The sequence below is a fragment of the Tupaia chinensis genome, unplaced genomic scaffold (assembly GCF_000334495.1).
Source record: "Tupaia chinensis unplaced genomic scaffold, TupChi_1.0 Scaffold000281_1, whole genome shotgun sequence".
NCBI lineage: Eukaryota > Metazoa > Chordata > Mammalia > Scandentia > Tupaiidae > Tupaia > Tupaia belangeri.
The window spans coordinates 3,969,536-3,995,940 of record NW_006159764.1 but is presented as its reverse complement, the minus strand read 5'-3'; the positions used below and the strand labels follow the sequence as shown (position 1 = coordinate 3,995,940).

The following is a 26,405-nucleotide window of genomic DNA, read 5'->3' as shown; positions in this document are numbered from 1 at the left end:
CAGAACAAGGTTCCACATGGCTACTGTGAACTAGATTTTTTGCGCGGCGCAGAAGCGCCGCGCGGTTTTGTATTTTGTGATTTTTTTTTTTTAAAAAAAGAACAGTAATTACAAATTTTTAATTTTTAAATTTTTTTTCTCTTTTTATTGTTTTTCTCTGCCTCGTTTTCTGTCTTGTTTTCCTTTTTCTTGTCTCTCCACCCTCCAATATCCTTTCAATGTGTTTTTAGACAGATCTAAGAGCACTGTAGCTAAACATTCAAATACTAATAGGGTTAAAATATTCCCCACTATCTACTGAATCTGCTGCACCAGCAAGCACAATAGAAAAGCAAAGAGTTTCTGGATCACCTCTGCCTGCTTGCTCCTGAACATTAAGGCTGAACCTCAAGAATTTGAAAGAAACACAACATTCATCAGATGACAAGAAATCACCGCCGGATCACGAGAAACATGGGAAAACAAGAAAATACCTCTCCTCCTAGGGAAAAGAGTAACTCTTCATCCACAAGCAGTTCGGTGAAAATCATGGAAATGTCTGATAAGGAATTCAGATCATTCATAATGTCTAAGCTAACAGAGATGGAAGAGAAGAGAGATAATGAACTGCTAAAGAGAAAGGAGAAAGAAATTGACGAGTTCCAAGAGATGAGGAAATTCCTGCAAGATCTAAAAGAGGAATTACACACTTTACAAAAGACTCAAACGGAACTGCTAGAGATGAAGTCTATAATACAAGAAGTAAAAATCTCCCTGGAAAGTATTAAAAGCAGACTAGATCATTCAGAAAATAGAATCTCAGATGTAGAGGAGAAAATGGCCGGCCTAGAAAAATCCACCATGAAGACTGAGAAAATGGCACAAAAATTTGAGAATAATATGCGAGAAGTACTGGATACCATCAAACGTCCAAATATCCGGATAATTGGCATTCCAGAAGGTGAGGAAACCCATAAGGGCATTGATAATCTATTCCATGAAATCCTGCAAGAAAACTTACCAAATCTAGAGAGGCATTCGAAGATCCAGTCCCAGGAAATACAAAGGACCCCAAATAGAATCAACCCAAGAAGATCTTCTCCAAGACACATTATAGCCAGGTTGACCAAAACTGCAGACAAAGACAAGATACTAAGATTAGCAAGAGAAAAACAGCAAGTTACCTACAAAGGACATCCCATCAGGCTAACAGCAGATCTCTCATCAGAAACAATAAAAGCGAGGAGAGAATGGGAAAATATATTCCAAGTGTTAAGAGAGAAGCAGTTTCAGCCAAGAATACTGTATCCGGCAAGATTATCTTTCAGGTGGGAAGAAAAGACAAGAACATTCTCAGATAAACAAAACCTGAAAGAATTTACCAGCACCAGACCAGACCTCCAAGAAGTTCTCAAGGATGTGCTGTATCAGGAAAACTAAACGCAGATACATGGAAATAAGAGTCCAAAAACTGAGAAAGTAGCTAACTTAATCATAGGGACAAGTCTGGAGTTGAATACTATATCCCAGAATTTAATCAGGAAAATTGAACCAGAACAGAAGATAAAAGTATATGAGACTGATAGGTTCATGCACCTACCATTTGAACAGAATCCTAACCTGTTTCCGGGCTTTAAGCAAAGTTCCTTGGCGGTTCTTTGATTTAAGTTAAAACTGGTTTTCTTAGTAGTAACGAGGGAACTCACCTTTGAAAGTAGTCAGGTTATGTAGGAAATTGTGTGATCAATGCAATGTGGGTGGGAAGGGAATGGAGGACAATTTTGGACACTAGAGGTGGTGTGAGAGGAGGGTGGGAAGGGACAGAGGGTCAGAAAGAGGGGTGGAATTAATTCTAGCAACTAGAAGTGGAAATTTATATTTTTTGTAATGTGCATGATTGAGTCACTATGCAGTGTGTACTGGATGGGAGATCGCATTTTGTGTGCTGTGATGATGCCTAGAGAAGGAATGTAAATTGAGTTACAAAAAAGAGTTTCAGGAAAACAAAATATATCTATTCAATGACTGCAGTAGGATATGTAGCCCCAGTTAGGTGCTACTTGATAGGATGCGTAAAGTTAGACTTGTGCTCATGGAAATGTGTCACATGTGAGAGAGGGAACCAAGGATGGGGGAGAAAAAGCAAAACATACAGAAAACAAGAAATGGAAGATCATTTGCTAATAATAACATGTTTGTTGATGTGCTTGATTGAGACAATATACAGTGTACTCTGGATGGAAAATCTCATTTTGTATGCTGTAATGATGTACAGTGAATGAATGCAAATAAATTGGAAAAAAAATAAAAATAAAAATAAAATTAAAAAAAATAATAATTCCTATGTGAGGTAATGTGTATGCTAATTAGTTTGATTTGGCTATTTTACAATATAAATATAATTTAAAACAATATGCTGTACATGATACATTTATACCCTTCTGTCAATTTTAATAAATAAATAAGCAAAAAATTAAAAAAAAAAAAAAGAGTTTTGCTATAGGGCATGTGTATTCACTGGAGATACAGAGAGAGACAGACAGAAAGTGAGAAATCACCCCTGGGGGCATGGCCATGCTGCAATCACTTCTCTTCTATTCTTCCCTTAGGATTTTGGGCATGCACACACATGCACCTGGCATGGAAACTCCAACACATTCTTTGATTGTACATCTCAGGCAAGCTTCTCTGAGGTCAATAATCTGCATATTGTCTTGTATCAGTGTGCCAGAAGGATGATTCGACAGTGAGAGCGTATTTGATACCCTCCCATACCTTTCCATCTTTTCTTTTGGCTAGTTCTGATTTGTATACTCTTGCTACAGTAAAAATAATAAGTATAGTACTTTCTTCAACAGTGTACTTCTTGTTAATTATTTATTGATCCTGAGAGAGCAGTGGAAACCTTGAATTTGTAACCAGTTAGTTCATAAGAATGGTGGGTAGCCTGGAGGTTCCCCAGCCTGAAGCTGGTGGTCTGAAACAAGGCACTATTTGGAATACTATGTGAAATTCAGTCTAATTTCAGGTAGTTGGTGTTGGAGATTATTGCAAAAATATATTTGAAACTTAGTATAAAGTTAATGTAAATATATACTGTAAAAAGTGCCTTTTTTCTTAGATTTTTCAAATCATAAAGACAAATGTCTGAAAATACCTTGTATTGTAAGTGTTACGTTGTGGGGTAAGCAGATAGCATAGCTGTTACATCGCTGATCTCCCATAGTCTGGGGCTATGGTGTGAGTCCCAGACCCCGTGGTGGCTTGAAACTCACGCCAGGAGCATGTGCATGCATGCGCAAGATCCCAGGAGAAGAATGGAGAAGTGATTGCAGTGTGGCCATCCCCCCTGGGCGGGGATTTCTCACTTTCCATCTCACTGTTTCTCTCATTCTCTCTCTCTGGTGAGCACACATGCCCTAAGGCTAAAACCTCTTAAAAAAAGTTTTTTATACTTACATTAAATTATCAAGAATATTTCATGGGGCCAGCAGGTGATGTGGTGGCTAAGGCACTGAACTCCAAAGTAGTTAACTGCGGTTTGAGTCCTACACCTGGCAGCTTGCTTTCTCATTTCCCCTCTTTTTCTCACTCTGTCCCTCTCTCTCTCTAGTCATGCTCTATAGCAATTTTTTTTTGAGAGATTTTTGCTATAGGGCATGTGCGCTCGCCAGAAAGATAGAGAGAGACAGAGAGACGGAAAGTGAGAAATCACTCCCAGTGGGGATGGTCATGCCACAATTGCTTCTCCTCTATTCTCTTCTCGGGATCTTGGGCATGCACGCACATGAACCCGGCATGAGTTTAAGCCACAGGGTCCAGGACTTGAACCGCAGTCGACTACGTGGGAGTCCAGTGACATAGCCATTACGTCAATGGCTGGTCCCTATAGTAAATTTAAAATAATAATAATAGTATACTAATAAATACAATAAAATCTTTCTTTAGAAAAAGGATATTTCCAGATTTGGAAGATATTTATTTCAGTATAAATGTTCCTTTAACTATTTTGTTTTATGAGTTCATAGTTTTCAAAATCTAAGATAACAAAGTCAGCATTTGTCTTCCTGTGACACGGACAGATATGTTTACCATATATTCTCTAATTTTCTACTTGTGTGAGATATTTAATTAAATCTATCTACACCTCAATAATAATTTTGCTTTCAGCCCTGGAAATGCTAAATACACAAGACATAGAAAAACCGAACTGTACAAAATAAGAGCATCACTGAAATTTTTAAATGCTATAAATCAGGGCTTTTCCCCACCTCCAGAGAGCTGGTGTTAAACAGCCTACAATTGCATAGTGGGATTTTCAATCTCCTGGACAATACAAATACAATTGCTACCAGAAACACATCTTCTTAGCAATTTGCTCTGCAGAATTGGGATCTTACTGGATGCAGTATTACATTGCCTGCAATATTTCTGACTGGCAATCTCAGCATGCATTCTGTCTGGTCATTACCTGCCAACTCCATAATGAGGAAAGGACTGCCATTCACAGGGTTCTCACTTGGTGAAATACCTTCTTGTTGCATAACTTCGAAATGCTTAAATTTGGTTTTTGATGAGCTCCCCTAACAGTTCCTTCTTTGCACTAATGTCCTTAATAAACCTTGAATAGATATTATCTTAAATTCATGGCTAGTAACATGACTCATCTGGAGGATATATCAATATTAGAAGTAAAATTTCCTCTTAATAATAAAACATATTTAATTTATATAAAGATTTATTTCAGTTACCATTTAAGAAATACCGACTTCATTTCAAGCAATGTGCTAAGAAGTTTTCATATATTCATCCTGTTACTTTTTTTTCCAAATCTCTAGCAATGACATCATATTTGCATAAACCCTTCGTTAGAATATAAATCTTGCTAAGACAGGAGACTTGTCTACAGTTTCAATGATATTTTTAAAAAGCTGAGAAAAATGATGGGCTTAACATACATACTTGTCTTAGTCCACTACTGTATTGTTTACAGAAATACATGAAACTGGGTAAATTTAAGAAAATTCTTTGTTTATTTGCTTGTTTGTTTTGGAGAGAATTTTGCTATAGGGCAGTGCACTCACCAGAAAGAGAGAGACAGAGAAATAGAAAGTGAGAAATCACCCCCCCCCCCAGGGGAGATGGCCATGTCACTATTCCTTCTCCTCTATTCTCATCTTGGGATCTTGGGCATGCACACACAGGTGCCTGGTGTGAGTTTAAGCCACTGGGTCCAAGACTAAAACCGTGGTTAGTGATATAGCCATTATACCAACTGCTGATCCCAAGAAAATTCTTAAATGCAGTTTAAGGACAGCCATTAGGATGATGGTCAAGGTGACTGGATTCCACATGGCAGACTATGTGGTTCAAGTCGCAAAAGAGTGGCTTGAAAAACATGTCAGGGTGTGTGTGTGCCCAAAATCCCAAAAGAAGATTGGAGAGAGGATTATGGCATAGCCGTCCCTACGGGGGGGTGGGGGGGAAGACTTCTTTCTCACCTTCTCTCTCTCTCTGTCCCTCTCTGTCTCAGGCAAGGACATATGCCATATAGCAAAAATGGGGGTGGGGAGAGGTTTATTTGACTCATGATTCTGGTCATGTTAAAGGTCCAAAGGCAGGGCAAAATAGCAGAGGTGGGAATCATGAGCAGAATCAACATCTATAAATTTCTTCCTGTTCTGGTCTCCTTTCCCTTCATAGATACACATGAAAACTCAGTTGTAGAGGCCCCATCTTAATGACCTTATCACATTCAAAGGCCTCTTGCTGGGACATCATGAAATTAAGTGTTTGTTTAATACTTTCATAATATAACCAAATCCCAAAATACAGATTTTTGGTGCTAACCAATCTCTAACAATACTCAAAATAAGTTGAATGAATTTTGTTTCCATTGTGTAAACTGAAATTAAAACTTAACTTTTTAACTTACACAACTTACAGGCCTGAGGCTATAATTTGAATGAACGCTTTCTATTACTTATATAACCTATTAGTTATACAACAATTAGTTGGACAATAATGTATTCATCAACTGAAATCTCTTTGTCTGGCAAGCTTTATTTATATTCTAAAGCTGGCAGAAAGCATGGTTATATCTTTGGCCAACCAGAAACAATGACGATATTATAGTGAGCTATCCAGCAAGATAAGAATTCCACAGAGGATTTGTCTATTTTGCTTGATGATGTATCTAAATCCCCCAGAATAGAGACATGCACATAGTTGGCATTCAGTTCAATAATTTTTTTTTAAAAAATAAGTGTGTTTTGTTTTCTCACTGACTGTTAATATTAATAGATCTTAAGGTATTTCAATGTGAAAGCTACGATTTAGTTTTTTCTCATTATACCTATTTTGTAATACTTTCTAGTACTTCTATGTCTTATTTGATTCTAATTATACTAAAAGATGTATGAAGCAGGCAGGATTTTTACCTTCTAATAAATGCATATGCTAAATAGTCCAAGGTCAAATACATTTTTCAAGATTGCCTAATTAGCTAAAGAATTGTGATTATTATATCTTAGTCATCTACCAACACTTTTTTTTCTATTGCCAAAGGTTATGAGCACTTACCAGATTGAGAGAAGGAAAGAGGGAGAGAGGGAGGGAGGAAGAGAAAGCATTCCTCAGTTGGCATGGTCATGCTGCGATCCTTTCTCCTCCATTTCTCTAGCCTGTTAGAATTTGGGACACATATGCGCAGCATGTCTTCAAGTTGCTTGGGAGGGAATTGAACTATGATCAGCCTGTGGGGTCCAGAACCCTTCTACTAACATTAAAAACATACACAAACACCAAGTGTTTCCAGAGCACCAGGACTTATTATTATTTTGCAAATTTGCATGATTTTAAATAACTAAGAGCCACAAATACTAACTTTATCCATAAAAATGATGTCTGAGTAAATCATATTAAATACCTAACGTTCTGTGGAAGAGACTTTATGTTTTCTGTGACTGATGCCTTTCATTAGTGTTTGAACTATCTAAGAAGAAGCTCCCTTAAAGTCTTTAATTTAGTACTGGTTATTAGTTGAGCCTCTTGTTTAAGAATAGTAGCCATTCTTTAAATCCTAAATGACTTTCAGTTTTTAGCTGAAACCTTTACCTTCTATTACCCAAAATATATTACCTAGAACTTATACTCTTGTAAGTAGATATTATTTGAAAATAATGTCACAAGTCTATTGCTGCTATTGCTTGGTAAAATAAAGTTAAGCACTTTTTTTGTTATTTGCTTTTCATTTAGTTTTATTTTACTTTAAATGTAGACTAGCTTAGAGTATTTACAATACACTATACCAAATTGCAAGGTGACTTTCTAAAATTAGAGGTACATTAAATAGTATTTCTCTAACTTATCTGAACCTGAAAAAAAAAGTTTCTCCCTTTAGGACACATTTGGGATTATTATGCTGTGGATAACACTCTGAGATATATTGGATAAGGAGTTTATATGTTTATCTTATATTTAACTAATTCTTAAGGACTGCTTTTTGTTGTTATTGTTTTATTTTTCTTAGAGGATACGTGCACTCATGAGAAAGAGACAAAGAGAGACATGAAAAGTGAGAATGCATGTCCCCCCAAGGGGAATGGCCATGCCACAATCCCTTCTCTGCCTTTTTTGCTCTCTGGATTCTGGTCATGCATTCATAATGTGCCTGGCATGTTTTTCAAGGCGCCAGATCTGGGACTCTAACTGCACAGTTGGCCATGTGGGACCCACCTGCTTTAATCATCATGCCACCATCTATCTCTGGGCTAGTCTTAATGATTGATTTCTATAAATTATAGTTCTTTCATTATTTCAGATAGTTAGTAGTACAAGCAAATATACTGGCAAGTTCAGTGTTTATGTCTTTTTTATGAAATAAAATGGAAATAGGAAATGAAAAGAAAATGCTAACTTCTTTTGTATTTGTTCCATTATGATCTAGTGCAAAACACCCTGAGACTTAGCACAATTTACATCCTGACTGGTTATAGTTCAGTTGCCTGGTTTACATTTCTTTAAATTTATCATTTAATAGAAAATATTTGTTTGCATGATCTGTAATTCATAGTTTACAAATTCTACCTGCAACTTTAATTACACTGGTTAACTATAATATATTACTTTAATGACCAAGTAGCAGGTGTCCCCAAGCTGCATATAGTGACAATTCACTTATTGCAAGGATATGGAATAAAGAAAGACAGGTAAGGTTCACAGGTAGTGGTCAACATGTCAAAGGGTTTGCTTATAGAATGTTAACCCAATCAAGATATTATTTAAAAAAATAAAAAGGTAGTTCAGCAAAATAAAAGAAGGAAACAAAGAATATGGTGGCAGATATGGGAGGCAGTGTGAGCTAACAGTGACCCAGCAGCAAACAGTGAAGGCTAAAATAATCTGTTGATTTTAGTCTTAAAAGATTCTTCTTTGAATGGCACCATTTTAAGACTATCAAGGTTTATTTCTCTCCTATAGATTCAATTTCACTTCTTGAGTCTCCACGGAATACTTGTTTGCATGATCTCATATTTTAAAAACTGTCTGCTGATTTTCTAGTTTTAAGACACATAGACAAAGCATAGTGAAGTGTAAGGACAAATCATAATGTGCTGATTAGATTTTAATGCATATAAGCAACTGCTATATACTTAATGTACATCAATCTCTCTATTGTATCATATTACATATGCATATAAAATTAATGTTCATAAATACACAAATTGGGAGATAAAAACTGGGTGAAGAGAAGGTGAAAAAAATATAAACATTCTATGTACTTTCTTGAGTTTCTCCCCCAGTTTTCCCAAAGGCTATCAAGCTATTACTTAAGTTTGGTTCACTGGAAACAAGCTAAAATAGGAAATTTTAGACTTTCAATTATTGAGGTGGTGTTCTGAGAAGACACCAGTAAGAAAGTGAGGGAAGCAAGATCAGGAAGCTCCTGCGTAGCTCTGTCTTTGGGTAGAAACTAGGTTCTCTCTGATCCTTGGGTACTTTGGAGCACCATGATGATGCAGTTTTTCATGTCTTGAGGTCAGAAAGCAAAGGATTTGTTCAACGCCAACATCCCAGTTGGTCATTAATGATGCTTACCAGGTAGAGGGAGAGAGAGGGCGTCCTTCCCAGTTACTTTCAGATAAGTATGATGGTTAATTTTCTGGGTCAACTTAAATGGACCATGGCATGCCCAGACATTTGGTCAAACATTAATCTGGATCTGCCCATGAGAGTCTTTCTGAATGATTATCATTTAAATCGGCAGACTAAATAAAGTAGAATTCCCTCCTCATTGTAGGCGGATCCCACCCTATCAGGTGAAGACCTGAATAGAACAAAAGGGCTGACTTCCATGGGTAAAGGGGAATTCTTCCTGCCTGACTTTCAGCAAGAATATGTATTTTTTTCTGCCTTCAGATTCAAACTGAAATACTACCTTTTCCTGAATCTCAAGCCTGCTGAATTTTGAACTAAAACGTATACTATCCACTCCCTAGGTTCTCAGGCTTTCAGACTCAAACTGGCTTTATTCCATCAACCTTCCTGGGAATCGGCTTGATGACTACAGATTCTGAAATTTTTCAACCTGCATAACCATGTGAGCCAATTCCCTTGAATAAATTTCATTTTTGTTTCTCTCTCTCTCTTACGGATTCCATTTCTCTGGAGAACTATGACTAATAAAATGAGAAGTGTGGCCCAGCCATGGGGACACAATAGTTGCATATCACTGTGCAGCACTGAAGATGGAGGGCTGGCTTGTTATATAAGCTAGACATGCACATACTTGCCTTTGACCGTGATCCTGGTTGGCCAGGAAGGCTGAGATGAGGGTAGTGGCTTAAGACCTTGTTAAGGGTCGTTGTCTCTCTCTTTCTTTTCCTTTCTCTTTGTCTCTTTCTCCTGAAAGAAAAAATAATTAAATTAAAAATGACATCCATTGTCTAAATGAAATTCTCTGGAAAATATTGATCAATCTGAGGTATTAGTAGAAGTACCTCCAGGAAGCAGTAAAAGTCATCGCAGGGGATTTGGATGAAGCACCAACATTTGTAATAAGTATGTGTCTTGCTTCAACAGAGTAATCTATGTCACATTAGGCTCTCTTTTGTCCATTCCAGGAAATTGCCAGTTTACAAATAACATCTTCATCTACCCTCCTCTCCCAATAAATGCTCCTGCCAGTCCCCGCGAAGGTTGAAGTTACACAAATTTAGACTCTCAACTCATCTTACAGTAAGTTTTGTTTCCTATGCATTTACAGTCCATATTTACCCCATCATCTATTCTAAAATAATTTTTAGGATTCCAAATTCACTTAATATTTATACAGATTTCCTGCCTTTTACTTTTAATAAAGATAATCCTGATGCTAAACTACTGCAGTGTTCTTTCTGGAGGCCCAACATTTAGAAAGACATTAAACTGTAGAAAATCCAAAAATGCTCAATTTATTATTTGAAGCTGAAATATTTCTTAGCAAAGTTTGGGGTACTTGTTACTTATTTCTGAGAGTGCAAGAGCTCTCTTTGAAAATAAGACATAAATCAAAGGACACACTCAAAGTTTTAGGACAGAAAGTTTCTTAGTGATCATTTATCTAATGTATTTTTTTCTCCATACAAATAAGGTGAAGAAAAATATGAAATCAACCAAGGAATAGAGAATAGACGTGAAAAAAACTTTTTACTTTACATTTTTAAGTGTTAACACCTTGATCAGCAATTATTTTTAGTAGCAGCTTAGTATAAAGTCATTTATATACAATACATTTTTAATGTTCAAATCTTATTGCTCATAGCTCTAAATTCAACTCAGAAAATGCCTCAGATGCAATTTTACAGCAAATGTTTTATTAAAAGGAATGTATCCTTTATAGGGAGCAGACTATTATGAACAAAATATAGTCATGGTTTTAAAAGAGTTTATCATTATAAATCTTTGAAGAAAATAATGACAGTAGCAACAGCACCCTTACCAACATAGACGTATGGACACATTTACTCTGCAAATATCCCTGTGAGGCCAGTACTTTACGCTATTTTACACAGAAGGAGACTTGAATCTAAACCTAGTTACTCTGCCCAAGAAAATTGTCTTCTCAAATGCTGTTCTTCAGTAGAACAAATATAATCTCAACACTTGAACCTCTTTCTACGATTAAACAATTTTCATACACATTTGCCAGAGACTTCTATGAATCAAGTAGTGTTTCATTACTTTTCTTAATTTGTCTGTGAGCATAGAACGGTGGAGAGTTTGTGTAATCTAGTGATCAAGTAGGAAATGATAGGCTTCCACATGTCTCTTGATAAGTGTGAGTTGGGTAGCTTTTCTTGTCCACAGGGAGTGTGTGCCCAGACTCCCAGGAACACCAGAAACCATGAAGAGTACTGTTCAGTATTTCATGTTTTCAATCTGGTAACTGAGACAGCCTCCAAGTCAGGTAGCAGACATAGCCTGGGTACACTGGACAGAGGGGTGATTTGTGTTCTGGACAGGACAAAGCAGGACAGGAGTGAAATTTCATCACACTACATATAACAGTATGAATTTAAAATGATAAGTTACTTCTTTCTGGAACTTTTCATTCAGTATTTTCAGGCTATGGTTGACCACACGTAACTGGCATAATGGAAAGTAAAACGGATAAAGGAGGACTGCCGTAATAGAGATTGCTGTCTAATATGGCAATGACTGTCCTGATCAAGCCAAAGGGCTTATATGTAGTACAGACTTTGCAATTAATAAAGAATGGCACAGGCTAAAATGAACATTATTAGGAGAAAGGGCAACAGTACAGAAGACAGGGGGTCTAGGTATTCATTTCTGCTTTGTAACTAGCCATTTGGTTTTAGCCAAGTCATTCAACTCTATGAGAATAATCGTTCTCTCTATTAAACTGAAAAGGCTGGAGTTTTGACCTACACATCTTAAAGATCCCCCGTAGGTCTTTTCTAACATTCCGTGATTTTGTGACCTAGCCTTTAGTAGTGGTGAGCTAATCATTATAATTAGGCACCAATGAAATCTATTTGGTTGCTTTTTATATGTGATAGGTGCTGTCACATTTGGGATTTCTCTTTTTTATTCCTATTTTGAGATCGTCTTACTTCCCTATGCTCTTTCAAAAACCTTCACTCTTAGGAAAGCATCAAAATGCATGAAGAGGATAGAGAGAGTTTGTGAATTTTTAAATTATTTAACGAGTTAAATTTTAAAGATGAAAGATGATTAATAAGAATAGGTTAAATGTCTTAATTTTTAAAATGAATGTTAGTCTATCACTTTAGTCAGTCTATCACTTCTTTCCTACCAGAACTGGAAAAAAAAAATAAAACACATTATTATACTTCACCCATGTACTAGAAAAGTTATGTAATGTGTCAAGAAAGAAGAATGACTTTGGATCTGCCCTCTGGAAAAGATTGCCTTGTTCGGCATTCTTTATTGTGGTCCTGGAATGGTGTACTTGAGCAATGGGAAACAGGGTGAGGCAATTGGAAAATCCTAAATTAGTGGGAGGTAAGGGGGGTATCTGCAATAGCTGGAGCAAAATGAACTTTTTTGCCTAGAAAAGCAGCTTAGTTACAACCCTCTGAGCTAAGACGTCAATCCATCCCATGCAGGACAAGTGTGGGTGATATATGGAAAGGATATTTTAAAATCTGCTTGAGCTTGCCAATCTGGAGATTTGCCCAGGAGAGAGAACCTCAGAAAAATCATGATGGAAACAAGCAAATGTTATCAAATGTATGCAGAACTTATGAGCCACAGAAACTAATTGGACAGAATCCCATTGCTAAGCAGATAAAGATTTTATTATTAATAATTAGGATGACAGTTCTTTAAATGGCCTTTTCTCTCGTGTCTGTTGCAAAGACTAAATAAGTACTTGGGTTAGTTTTGAGCAACGTCAGGAGAGAAAAATTACTTTCTTCACGTGTCCTTATAGAGCTTATTGTACCTCGCTGAATCTTAAACCATATTTCAAACATGGTTATGATGTTAAATACAGGTGGTAGAAACATTTCTTTCTAAGGCTAGAGACATTTCATTTTACACACTGAAGAAAAGAGCTATTTTTTTTTAAATGCGGATATGTTGTAACATCTTGAATCATGAAAAATATTCAAGTGATGCTAAATAACATAATGTATCTCTTAATATAAGCACTGTTTCTGTCAACAGACCCATGTCCATACACTGGGCAAAGCACCCTGAATTTAAAAGAATATGGCTGTTCATTGGCTATGTGTGTTAATGCCTTTCTATAGACATCAGATGTATTACTCTAATTTATTCTAAATGAGTTGTTTTTAGTGAAAATGCATCACATGCACAAACTAAGTCATTTCCAGGAACACTGTAACAGTTTCAAAAAGAGACACTTTGGTGTTAAAGAGAAGCATGCGATTCTTGGTTTCAGTGCCAGAGAGCTATAGTTTTAATGTGTTGAATCATTACAAATGATGACACAAATTATTACATTGTACAATAACAATTTAATTTGAAAGATAAAAGGAATGCAGGTGAACTTTTCAACAGGATCTTAAAGGATACAAATATGACAAAAAGTTATCAGAAAAAAAATCTTTTAATAAAAAATAGACTTCATGATATAGTGACTTTTTTATAGGCAATAAGACAGTATTGAGTTCATAAAAATAGGCCAGATCATAAATAATCATAATTATTTTTGAAAACATATTTAATATTTAGCTAGCGAGATGGTCATTCTAAAGACATAAGTCTTTTTTTAAAGAATTATTATATTAGGGCCAGCAGGTGGCATGGTGGTTAAGGGTGCTGGACTCCCACATGGCTGACCACAGTTTGAGTGCTGGACCTGGTGACCCACTTTCTCACTTTCTCTCTCTCTCTCACTCTATCCCTCTCTGGTCAAATAAAAATAAATAAATAAAATTTTAAAATAATTTTTATTTAACTTTATTTATTTATTTATTTATTTATTTATTTAAATTTGACCAAAGAGGGACAGGGTGAGAGAGAGAGAGCGAGGAAGGTGAAGTGAGAACATAAGCTGCGGTTCCAGGACTTGAACTGCTGTCAGCTATGTAGAAGTCAAGTGCCCTAATCTACCACACCACCTGCTGGCCTCCATAAACAAGTAAGTCTTAAGGGGCCAAATTCTAGCATCTTAAGTTACTGTGCTGTTTGAAAACAAGTAGATAAATAAGACAAGAATATATTTATTAATAATTGAATAAAACTGAAATTAATGGAGCCTGAAGCAATCAAAATAGAATAACATGTATTGAAGCTTTAATTAACCTACACTTTCTAGAATATGTCATTAGTTTTGCTGAACTCACTTTATGTACTTATTTATTTATTTTTCTTCATTCATTTATTTTAATTTGACCGCACACACACACACAGAGAGAGAGAGAGGGAATGTGAGAAAGCAACCCATCAGGTCTGGAACTCGAACCATGTTCAGCCATGTGGGAGTGTCCAAAGCCTTAACCAACATGCCACCTGCTGATTCTCTTCATGTATTTATTTTTTTAAACATGTATTTATTTCATTATTATTTTTAAATTTGACCAGAAAGAGACAGAGAGAAAGAGAAAGAAAAAGAGAGAAAGCAAGACCCCAAGTGTAGGACTCGATCCATGAACTGTCATGTGGGACCTTAACCTCTTTAACCACCACACCATCTGCCAGCCTCAATACACTCACATCGAAAGACCAGTATTAAAACTGCCAGCCCAACTATCACAGATAACTTTTTATAACCAGGCAGCAACAATTACTGAACATTGTCAATGAAGCTATTGTTTTAGATTATATACTGCTGCAACTTGGAATAAATTCTGACCATCTGTAAGAAGTCAAAAGAAGTAACATTCATATTAGAAGCACTATTTAAGAAAATGCTTCGCTAATAAAGTGCTAGAAAGTAATTCGTTATTTTACTTGGCATTCTTCAACCATCTTCAAACTCAGTATAGTTTCTACTTTATTCTTTTTATAATGACTGACATAGAACATAATTGTCTCAATCATTTTTCATTTTGTACTTAGGAGTAGATTTGTCTATAAAATACATAGCAGGTATTTTGTTTTGGTAATCCTCATTCATACTGTGATGAAATAATTACATCATGTATTGCTTAATGGTTGTCATTCAACAACTACTACTCGACACTGTGAACTCTGTGAGGACAGAGAGAGTGTCTGCCTTGTACAACTCAGCTCCAGCATCCAACAGAGGGTTCTGCATGGTAGGAAGTTGCTCAGTGTAAGGAATCATTCAGTAATTGAAATGAATGAATGTGCCCATAACCAGTAACTTGGGAGGGAGGGAATTGAAACCAAGCTACTTATTTCATGTTCAGGGACTACTAGGACTTTATGTTACAGAGTACAAGCATCAAATTCATGGATGTATTTCTCAGAAAAGTCAAATGTTACTATTGGATAAACCGTGAATAGTGAGTAGCTTGACCAGATCACTGGGTTGTTCTTGTGGCATGATTTCATGGTTTGCTATTTATGGAAATTAAGTTACAGTTTATACTGCATATCATATGTCTGGAGAGTTCACGGATAGGGCTGCTGATTAAATTCTCAGAGGGAAAATTAAATTTTCCAGGAAACTTTCTTTTTTTTTTCCCATGGAGTTATTACCTCTAGAATAAAGAAGAAAATGCCTGTCTTGTTCTAAAAGAAAAGTCTTCAATCAAATTTGAGGAGACATTGGCCTTGCTCATCCTGAATCCATCAGTTGACCAACCTGAGCACTAGTAAGGAGCTGTTTTAAATAATTCTAAACCTCCTAATGGTTCAATATTTATATCAAATTAATAGCAATTTTGTCCCTTTTAATTCTGAAAATAATATCATGTGATAGGTACTATTATCCCAGTTTGAGAAATGAGGATGACGAGACAGAGAAAGATTCAAGCTTAGCACTTCCCAACTTAAACCCTTACACTTAAGTTATGACTTGTCTATAAAATAAAGCTGACCATAAGTATACTATTGCTCATCGTATTTTCTGAACATCAAATAAGAGTTAAATTACTATGATTATTATTTATGAGTTAAAAATAAGATATACAACACAGGCTATCATTAGTGTCACTTCACTCATGCTCCAAAGCCCTACAACCAAGGAAAAACATCTTCAGTTGACATAAAGTTCCACAAATATCAAAAATATCTAAATTATCCCTTCTGTAGAAATTGTAAGAGCCCTTAACAAATATGAGACTCAACTGTTATGATTTAATGAATTATTGATTCTTTAAATGTCATCCTCTTTTCGAAATATAACCATGTATATTGCTACATTGACTATCCACTACAGTGCAGTGGAACTCTGTGAACATATTTGCGAGGATTGGATAAGTTTCTCATTCGACCTTGAAGGCCAAGCTAGTCAAGCTAGTATTATCCTTCTTAGAGTCTCAATTGAAAAGGCAGATCATATAGGATTTGAGGTCATACTTGTGATCCAATACTTCAGATTTTTTTTTCTCTATAGGTATGGCAAAACTGATACCAAAGAATAATGGAAGAGTGAATTTCTCAGATTTCTTGGCACCCAAGTGGCAGACAATTAACCAAGTTTTCCCAGTGAAATTAACCTCCACCCTATTTCAATTCAGTGCACACACATGCACACTCACACTCACACAACACACATAGAAAGCAGGCTTTTTAAAAAAATTCACATCTGGTAAATACTGCAGAGCTTGGCATAGACACTCCATCTCAGAAGAAGCTGTGTTAGGGACCCACACTTACAGTCTGCAATGCCTTTTCTGGAATGAAGGCTGGGAGTAGTACAGTGGTGTGGTCTGGATATTATTTCTGGCTGCATAATCTCAAAACCCAGTTTTCTGGTCCTTCTAAAACTTCTGAGGGCTACTCTATATCCTTCCATAAATTCTTCTTAGATTTCATGTAGTTTTCCTCTGATTTCTTTCAATAAACCTGATCAAAACAAGCCCATCTCCTATAGCAAGCTCATGTTAGAATATAGTCCCTCAAAGATGTCCAAGTTCTTATTCCTGAAATCTGAAGTTTCATAGCAAAAGGAGATTTGACAAATGTGATTAGGATTATAGATTTTGAAATGGAAAGTTTATCTGATCAGGTTCTCTAGGTGGACCCAATCTAGTCATATAAGTTCTTTTTGCCTTTTTATTTATTTATTTGACTTTTTAATTCTTTACATATATATATATATGTGTGTGTGTGTGTGTGTGTGTGTGTGTGTGTGTATATATACATTATATATATGTGTATATATATGTGTGTGTATATATATAATTTTTAAAATATTTTTATTTCATTTTCTTTTATACATCCAATCATCTTATTTAGCTTACAAAGTGACTATTTCAACATGAACATTTCTCCCTAGTCCAGGTGATAAAACTATAAAATTATCTTCAGCAGATAAAACCACATTTCTTTGTCCCATTAATGTTTTGTCTCTCTACTTTTCTTCTAAATAAGTTCTTAAAAGGAGAAAACTTCCTTTGGTGAGGGCCAGAAAGAGACAGTCAGAGAGAAGTGAAAGAATAAGGGATGGAAACATTTTATTCTTGGGAAAGATTCTATTAGTCGCTGCTAGCTTTGAAAATAGAGGAAGGGGGCAAATGCGAAACGAGAGTGGTCTCCAGGAGCTGGTAACAGCCCTCAGCCGACAGCACCAAGGGAACAGGGGTGTCCATCTTCCAGACTGAATGGGACCGAATTCTGCCAACCATCAAAATGGACAAGAAATCAGAACAGCCCTTGAACCCTCCAGACCACAGAACTGTAAACTAATAAATTTGTAGTGTTTAAAGCAAAGAAATTTGTGGTTATAGAAAACTAATCCAAGGCTCGACCAAATTTGATAGTTCTTGCCAGGATGAGTGCTTGAGCTGGAACACCATCCAGCAGTGTAAAGCCAGGAAAGATGAGCCAGTCTCTGGAGTCAGGGACAGGACATTGAGCCAGATTCACAGTCACAAATTACAAGGTTTTAAATGAGCTATTCTTGCACAGCCTAAGTTATCATCATCAGGTGTGCACCTGTTCATCAACTTTATTCCATACATTTAAATATTAATACCTACTTGGTTTTCAGCTAGCAGAAAATCAACATACAGGTCCTTTAGCCATAGAACTTGGCTTGAAGGAAGAAAAAAAGTCACTGATCTAAAGCCTTGTTTTTCCACGTATGGCCAGTGGGTGCCTGCTTGGGTGCAGAATTGTTGACCCTACTTGAGACTCACTAAGTCAGAAGCTGCATTTTAATAAAATCCCCACGTGATTTGAGTCCAACCTAATGTTTGAGAAGCTCTGATCTGAAGAACAAACAGCAAAAACTAGAAAGGTAGTCAAATTAAAATCCTCAATTACTTAAAAATTATGACTATATTAAAACTATTCTGGGCCTTCTCCCTCTGAGTTATTTATTTATGTATTTTTAATTTCTAGAGGACCTGATAACTCTTCAAAGAAACAGAGAAAGAGGAGGACAGAAAAGAATGGATCTCTAATTAGGTGTGTTAAGGTCGCAATCCCTTCCCCTTCATTTCTTCACCTTGTTGAGATGTGGGCATGTACACACATGCGATGTGGTTTTTCTTTTTATTTATTTTATTTGACTTACTGTTATTTTTCAATTTGACCAGAGAGAGAGAGAGAAAGAAAGTGAGGAAGCAAGCTGCCCCATGTAGGACTTGAGCCATAGTTGGCCATGTGGGAGCCCAGCACTTTAACCACCATGACACCTGCTGGCCCCTCAATATGTTTTTTAAACCACCATTGTCTGGATTCGAACTGCAATAGGCCCTATGGGACTTAGTTCCTGTAACCGTCTGTGCATGTGCTATAATTTAAAGCATAAACACTTAAAAATCCTAATGTTAATATAAATTATACACACGAACACTGTTATATATTATACACAAACATACACACAGAGTGTATCAGGGCCAACATTGAGATTTCTGCCAATACAGAAAGAACACTGATCTGTTTAGTTGTATGCTGTGCGTGTTTGTGTGTGTAGAAATTCCCAGTGAGGTTCCCTTTTATAGTCTAACATGCTTGTGCCAGAGAGACAGGACTGAACTACCACCTGGCAGCACCTTAACTCTTTCAGGCCAATAGAGGTTATTTGGAAAATTACCTCTTTCAGTGAATTCAATCAGCCAGATAGATTTGTACAGTCTTCCATGCCAAACATAAGTGATAAAGCTGCCCCTATATTTAAAACGAGACAATGGAGGCAGGCTTGTTTGAAAAATTGAGTTTCACTTGCCAGAAAAGGAAAATAGTATCATTTTTAAAAATCCAAACATACAAGGAGGCCCAAGCTACTCAGCTTGAGCTCATCAGGGACCCCTGCTCAGCCTGCTGTAGAGGAGGAGGGGCTCCTCCGCTTCACTCCAGCCTTCAAGGACCAACACCCGGTCCTTGGAGTCTCTGAGATAGAAGGTAGGAGCTGCTGCCCCACATGAGCTGACACCGTTCTGCCCTTCACGCATCCGGGAGCAAGAGGGAGGCCCAAGCTACTTGGTTTGAGCTCATCAGGGCCTCGCACCCAGCCAGCTGTGAAGAATAAGAGGCATTTCCAATAGATTGTCTTCTACGGTACATCCTACCTAGCCAGCCCAATCTCCAGCCACAGTGGTAGCAGAAAGTTTTGGGTGTATAGGAACCAAACATCTGAAGATGGGAGACTCTGGGAGAATTCTTTCTTTCCCTACAATCCCCTTAGCAGTTAAAGGAGACAAACTCCTCTCTGAAACTGAAACTCCTGCTGTGAATTCCACAATCCCATTCACAGTACAGAGGGAAACTGGCCCAGAGCTAATGCACACCATCGGGAAGGGCATAAACTCACAGTTACAGAAACATACTCCATAGAAATAGAAAGACCTGAGTACATTACCAGATGACTAAAAAAATCAAAGCAGAGCTCCAAGAAATAAGAGAAAACCAGAAAATATCCCCCTCAAGGAACATAATAACTCCTCACCAACAATGGATGAAACATAAGAGATGACGAAAATGTCAGAGAAAGAATTCAGAATATTCATTTTAACAAACTCAATGAGATTCAATCGAAAACAGACAACCAATTCCTGGAGATGAGGAAGTTCTTCTATGACTTGAAAGAGGAATTCCATAAAGAAATAGACACAATTAAAAAGAATCAGGTATAGTCAGCAGCCTCCAGATGACCCCAGATGACCCCACCGTTTGCAGTTGTGCTCTTGTGTAATTCTTTTCCCTCGAGTCGCACCACTGGTTTATTGACTTGCTTCCAATGAAGAGAATTTGGCAGAAATAAAGGGTGCAATTTCTGATAAAATTACAAAAATGCTGGTCTGGTTTAGATGCCTTCCCTTATACTTTTTTCTCACTTGCTCTGAGGGAAGCCAATGGCCTCTTTCTGAGGGTCTCATATAGCAAAGAAGTTATATTTTCAGCCAAGAGCCAGGGAGGACCTGAAGGATGCTAAGAGCCTGTGTGGAAAGAATCCTTTCCCCAATCAAGCTCTGAGATGATTATAATGCAAGTGTGCGATTCCTGAGAGATGTCAAGCAAGAACCACTGAGCTGAACAGCACACAGACTCCTGACCTCAAAGAACTGTGAAATTATAAATATGCCTTGCTTTAAACCATAATGTTTAGGGACAATGCTGTACAACCCGAAGATAACAAATGCATCTGTAGTAGGGTAGACTTGGGTAGGGTGGTTAGGGGGAAGTTTTCTGTCATCAAAAGTCAGAATAAAGTAAAGAAATTCAAAATATACGGTTCAGAAAGGGCCCCAGAATAGAAAATTGTAAGGGAACATTGTACGTATTTTACCAAATTCTAAGTTTTTCCTTATTTCCACTACTTCTGAGATATGGAGTATCTTAAGAAATGCCTTTCAGTTTCTGTTTTCTCAGCCACTTAGCTAGAAATGTGCTAGAGAGAAAAAAGTTGGGAATTGAGTGTCAATCATAATGAAATGGCTTCTTAGGAAAAAAAAAATCAATTTCCCTTTTAGATTTAAAGAAATAACATTTATCAGATAAACCAATACAAAGTAATGTGTTATCACTTAATCTAAGAAGAAAGCTGTTTGTCCATATTATGATTCTGAAAACAATATACTATTCTCACTCACAGATTTTTCATGGGAATCAGGAGTAGTTACAGGTGTTGATTTTTTGTCAGAATAAATAGGACATTTTGATTGAATTTTAATGTTCATAAGAACCTGGCTGTTCATAAAAGAAAGTAAGTAGTTTAATTACTATTTGCCAAGAGTAATGTTTGGAAAGTTAACTTTCTGAAAATACTGTTATGTGTATGCTTCAAGTGCTTTATGCTATAAAACTGAAAATCATACGACAGTTCATTAGGCCAAGAAGATTTGAGAGATGAATTATGTCTTGTAAAATATACCAAAAGTACTATGTATTCAACACATCTTTGAAATACTTCAAGTTTATGAAGAAAAAAATCATTTTAGTTTTCTGTCTCCACATCTCTGGCTGATTCAGCAGAGTCGAAATAATTTTGACATTTGTAGTTTCTGGATGAGGGTTAATATAAGAATAAAAGTCCTTGTGGAAAATGTGTGGTTGTAGGTTTAAAAATTCATGTTGAATAGTTTGAAAGTATCAAGACTATTTTTGTAACCAAGAAAAAGGCAAACTGAACGGAACTGAAAGACTGAATCAACAGAATGGGAAACCTCTACTCAAGAGTTTCAGCGTAGATTCACCTGTGATCTTATTCTCTGTTTTTAATAAGAAAGAAAGTGAGTGAGGAGGGAAAAGAGAGAAACAGATATTTTCGATAAGATCTTGTCCTTTTATTTATTTCTTTATTTTTTTTGAGAGAGATTTTTGCTTTGGGGCGCATGTGCTCACCAGAGAGACAGAGACAGAGAGAAAAAAATCATTTTAGTTTTCTGTCTCCACGTCTCTGGCTGATTCAGCAGAGTCGAAATAATTTTGACATTTGTAGTTTCTGGATGAGGGTTAATATAAGAATAAAAGTCCTTGTGGAAAATGTGTGGTTGTAGGTTTAAAAATTCATGTTGAATAGTTTGAAAGTATCAAGACTATTTTTGTAACCAAGAAAAAGGCAAACTGAACGGAACTGAAAGACTGAATCAACAGAATGGGAAACCTCTACTCAAGAGTTTCAGCGTAGATTCACCTGTGATCTTATTCTCTGTTTTTAATAAGAAAGAAAGTGAGTGAGGAGGGAAAAGAGAGAAACAGATATTTTCGATAAGATCTTGTCCTTTTATTTATTTCTTTATTTTTTTTGAGAGAGATTTTTGCTTTGGGGCGCATGTGCTCACCAGAGAGACAGAGACAGAGAGACAGAAAGCAAGAAATCATCCCTTGGTGGGAGGGTAGGATGGTGAGATGGCAATCCCCTCTCCCTCATTATCCACTCTGGAATTTGGACATTCATGCACACATGCTGAAGTTTAAAGTAATAATAAGAATCTAATTTACAGATGTATTCATTCATTTTCATTGTCATACTATTTCCATAAAATGTTTTCCTTAGTGTTACAATAAAAATAATGACTGTGCTTTTCACTTATATCATAACAATGATTTTATGCTATAGCTGCAAAATATGTAACTGACGAATATCCAAATGATGACCAATTTCTGTTCACATTATGGAATTTTAGCTACTATTAGATCAGTAATTAGTTGTCAATGTGAACTGCAGCTAGACACGCCATTCTGCTTGTGTTCTCTGGCCCCTGTTACCAGTTTCTTTTTATTCTTTTCCTCTAGTCAGCTTTCCAAGGAAGTGTCTTTCTTTGCAGTGCTAGCTTATCAGGAATGTGAACATTTTCCAAGAAAGGATTCTGTGGATGGAAATATTTGGATTACTTTTTCTCACTATTATATATTGATAAGTACTAAGATATATCAAGAATCTAGCAGTGCTTCCCTATTCTATATTATAACAGCCAATAAGGATACAAATTACAATCTTTTGTTTTCTGACATATTATATATATTATTATATTATTTTATTAAGAGTTTCAGTTGGAAATATTTTATTACTGCCTCTTTTTTTTTTAATTGCCACAGGGTAAATGCACTCACCAGAGAGAGAGGCAGAAAGAGAGAGAGAGAACCCCTCAAGGAGGTGTGGTCCCAGTGCAATTCCTTCTCTTCAATTTCTCCATCCTGTTGGGATTTGGGTATACATGCACCATCTGTGATTTTTAAGCCACAGGGATAAGACTTCGAATGTAGTGATCTATGTATGATATGGCTCCCTTAACCACTAAGTATGAGGTCAGTCCACTTTCTCTGTTTTTTAGCGGATAACTCAGAGGATCGATGAAACCAAAAGAGATGCAAAACTGGAATAGCCAAGGTGGCACAGTCTCGTTATGTACGGGATGCCATGCTGTAAGCCACAGGCTGACCGCAGATCAGATCCCTGACCTTCTCGACCTGAAATGCACCCACAGTCCTGATGAGCTAAAGAGCGGAAGGAAGGGATCGTGATCTGATTAGCTCCTGGAGATGGCGTTTCTCCAGTAGTGACTTGTGATAGCTTCTTATGAATATTCTACGTAGTGGATATTAACAGAGTAGAAACAGTTTGACATCATGGAAGATTTTTAAACATTAATTTGCTGAGGATAAACTTTCTTTAGAATATATATTTATATGTATACTAGAATTTTAATACACATTATTAAAAATGAACTGAAATAGCTCAGGTCATTATTTAGTTGTATCCAGAAAGTAGTGTAACTAAATCACCCCTGACAGATTGGTGAGTTTTCAGCTTTTGTAGACCTCCGGAGAGCAAAATTCTGTATACTTAATAATTTCCACTGTTATGAATGTTTAATTATGTTTAACTGAAAAATGCACATGTTTAAATTTCAGACTGCTATTATTATTATTATTATTGTTGTTATTTTGGTTCTGGCCTCAGTGAAAGTGAAGAACAAACATTCTCCATTTTCCATTAGTAATGTTTCAAATTTGTGAAATAATTTTTAAATTAAACTTCTGCTCTCTTATTTGTATTTTTAAAAATAATTATTTTTATATAACTTTATTTATCCATTTCTTTTCATTTGAGCAGAGTGGGATAGAGTGTGAGAGAAAGGAAAAAAAAAAAAAAAGACAGCGTGAGAAAGCAAGCTACCAGGTCTGGGACTCGAACCATGATTGTACATGTGGGACTCCAGCACCCTTAACCACCATGCCACCTACCGGCCCCCTACTTCTATTTTAAATCCTTTTTTCTCATTACCATTTTTGACTTTTTTTTTTAACCAGAAATTACCTTTCACAGGTTGACTTCTATTTTGCAAATATTTAATACTATACATGTAATATAAATTAATATAAATCATGTCTACAAATTTTAGCTTGTTCCTTTATTACTATCTCATCAGAACCCAGCTAGATAGGAGCTGGCTGAGGGTGCAGCCGTACAGTTTGATGCTCTGCAGGGTTGGCCCACGTGGGAGGGTCACCAGGTCACTTCCAGAGACTCCCTTAAGTACACTAGACCCAGGTGTGCCTCTGATCTGGGACTGACTGAGACTGGGAGTTGGTTGTAGCATCAAGACTCTCTCTTGGAGGTGCTGTCCCTTTGTCTCTCTCTATCTCTCTCTTGCTCATGGAAATAAATAAGTAAATAAAATTTAAAAATCAGCTAGATATACTATTACCATACATTAGAAAGCATATTTAGGGTGGGCTCGTTTCAAAACTCACTACTAGCATCCCAATTTTGTTTGGGGTACTAAGGGATACCCTTGAAAAAGAGAGGCAGTTCTATTTCAAGAGCACTGAAAAATGAGCTTAAGTGCTCATCAAGTTAGTGTTCGGAATGGTGTGAATTATATATGTGTTATATGAAGTATACAAAATTCATTTGAAGCGTAGAGTCTGGAAGCACCTCAGAAGACATCATCCACTTGAAACGTGAGGCACTATAAGAAGTTTTTGATACTTATATAGAGAGACAATGCGTATTAAAATGTCACGACCATTATTTCAGGAGGGTGATGTGGTATTATTGGATGGGAGCCTGCTACAAAGCCAGAAATGTTCCCCAAACTATGATGGGTTTTTAATAAGGGCAGATGAATAAATATATACATAAATTCATTGGTGTTTTATTTATGATGTGCTATTTCTCAATTTAAAAAAAAAAGTTGTAGAGAGAGAAAACAAACAGTAGTTTGAAGAAGAGCTTCCCAAATAAATGTCACAGAGGCAGATGCTCAAATTTATAGGTGCTGATTTTTAACTGCACTGTTTGAAGCAGAAGCAGTTCTCAGTGGCACACAGCAAATAGCCTGAGAGATTTCTGAGGATCACGATGATTAGGGAATTTTCAGAGCATTGAGAGCCCAGCTAGGGTCCATGCATGTGTGTGTATGTGCACACACACACGGTATATATTTATATATGTATATAAATTAACATTTTTATCATAGAACTCACAGAAAACTATGAAGTTAGATAAATTAAATCTAGCATTACTGATTTCAAAATTATACTTAATAAAGTGTTATTACAATATGTTTTATTTTAATCTACTTTCGGGAAAGCATCAATGTATCTTTCAAATTCCCTCTCAGGTTCCACTTGGGAAAATATTTTCTATATTGGATTATGAAATAATTCATTTATCTCTATAGGTATCACTAGTAAAGTTCTTGTAAATATAATAAATAGCCTATTGCTTCCATTTCTTGTTTTGAGAGTACTGAATCTTATATGAGAGAATGTCATCTATATTCAAGATTTATTTATTTTCTCTCTTTCTGCCCTCCTTTACTTCTTTCAAATTTTCTTTAGTATCTCATATTTCTAGTAAACCAGAAGTTTTTTTTCTTTTTTTAAAGAATTACTTATTTAATTTTATTTATTCATTCATTTATTTTAATTTGACCAGTCAGAGACCTGGGGGGGGAGAGAGACACGGAGGGGAGAAGTGAGAAAGCAAGCCTCTAGATCCGGGAATGGAACCATGGGCAGCCATGTGGGAGTGTCCAGCACCTGCTAGTTCCCCACCCCTAAATTTTTTTCTAATTCAATGACCTCCAAAGAAGAAAAACTACTGGAGTTTAAAAATAATATGTTATTATTTCGTCTTTTTTTTTTTTTTTTTTTTTTAGGTTTTTGCTATAGAGCGCATGTGCTCGCCAGAAAGAGACAGAAAGCGAGAAATCACCCCCCAAGGGGAGATGGCCATGCCTCAGCCCCTTCTCCTCCATTCTCCTCTCTGGATCTTGGGCACACACACATTCCCGGTGTGAGTTTAAGCCACTGGGTCCAGGACTCGAACTGCGGTCGACTACATGGGAGTCTAGTGATGCAGTCATTATGCCATTTGCTGCTCCACTGGTGCTCTTTCTTAA

The 26,405-nt window shown here is 36.5% G+C and overlaps 1 long non-coding RNA gene across 2 annotated transcripts in view; it reads left to right on the top strand.

Annotated features, from left to right (window-relative positions):
* Positions 1-10,212, top strand: part of LOC102497394 (uncharacterized) — a 211,185-nt gene extending 200,973 nt beyond the window's left edge. For both annotated transcript variants that reach the window (XR_001370484.1, XR_334790.1), the window contains 2 exons: positions 9,480-9,580; positions 10,104-10,212. This is a non-coding gene — a long non-coding RNA (uncharacterized LOC102497394). The remainder of the gene's footprint in view (positions 1-9,479; positions 9,581-10,103) is intronic.
* The last annotated feature ends 16,193 nt before the right edge of the window (positions 10,213-26,405 follow it).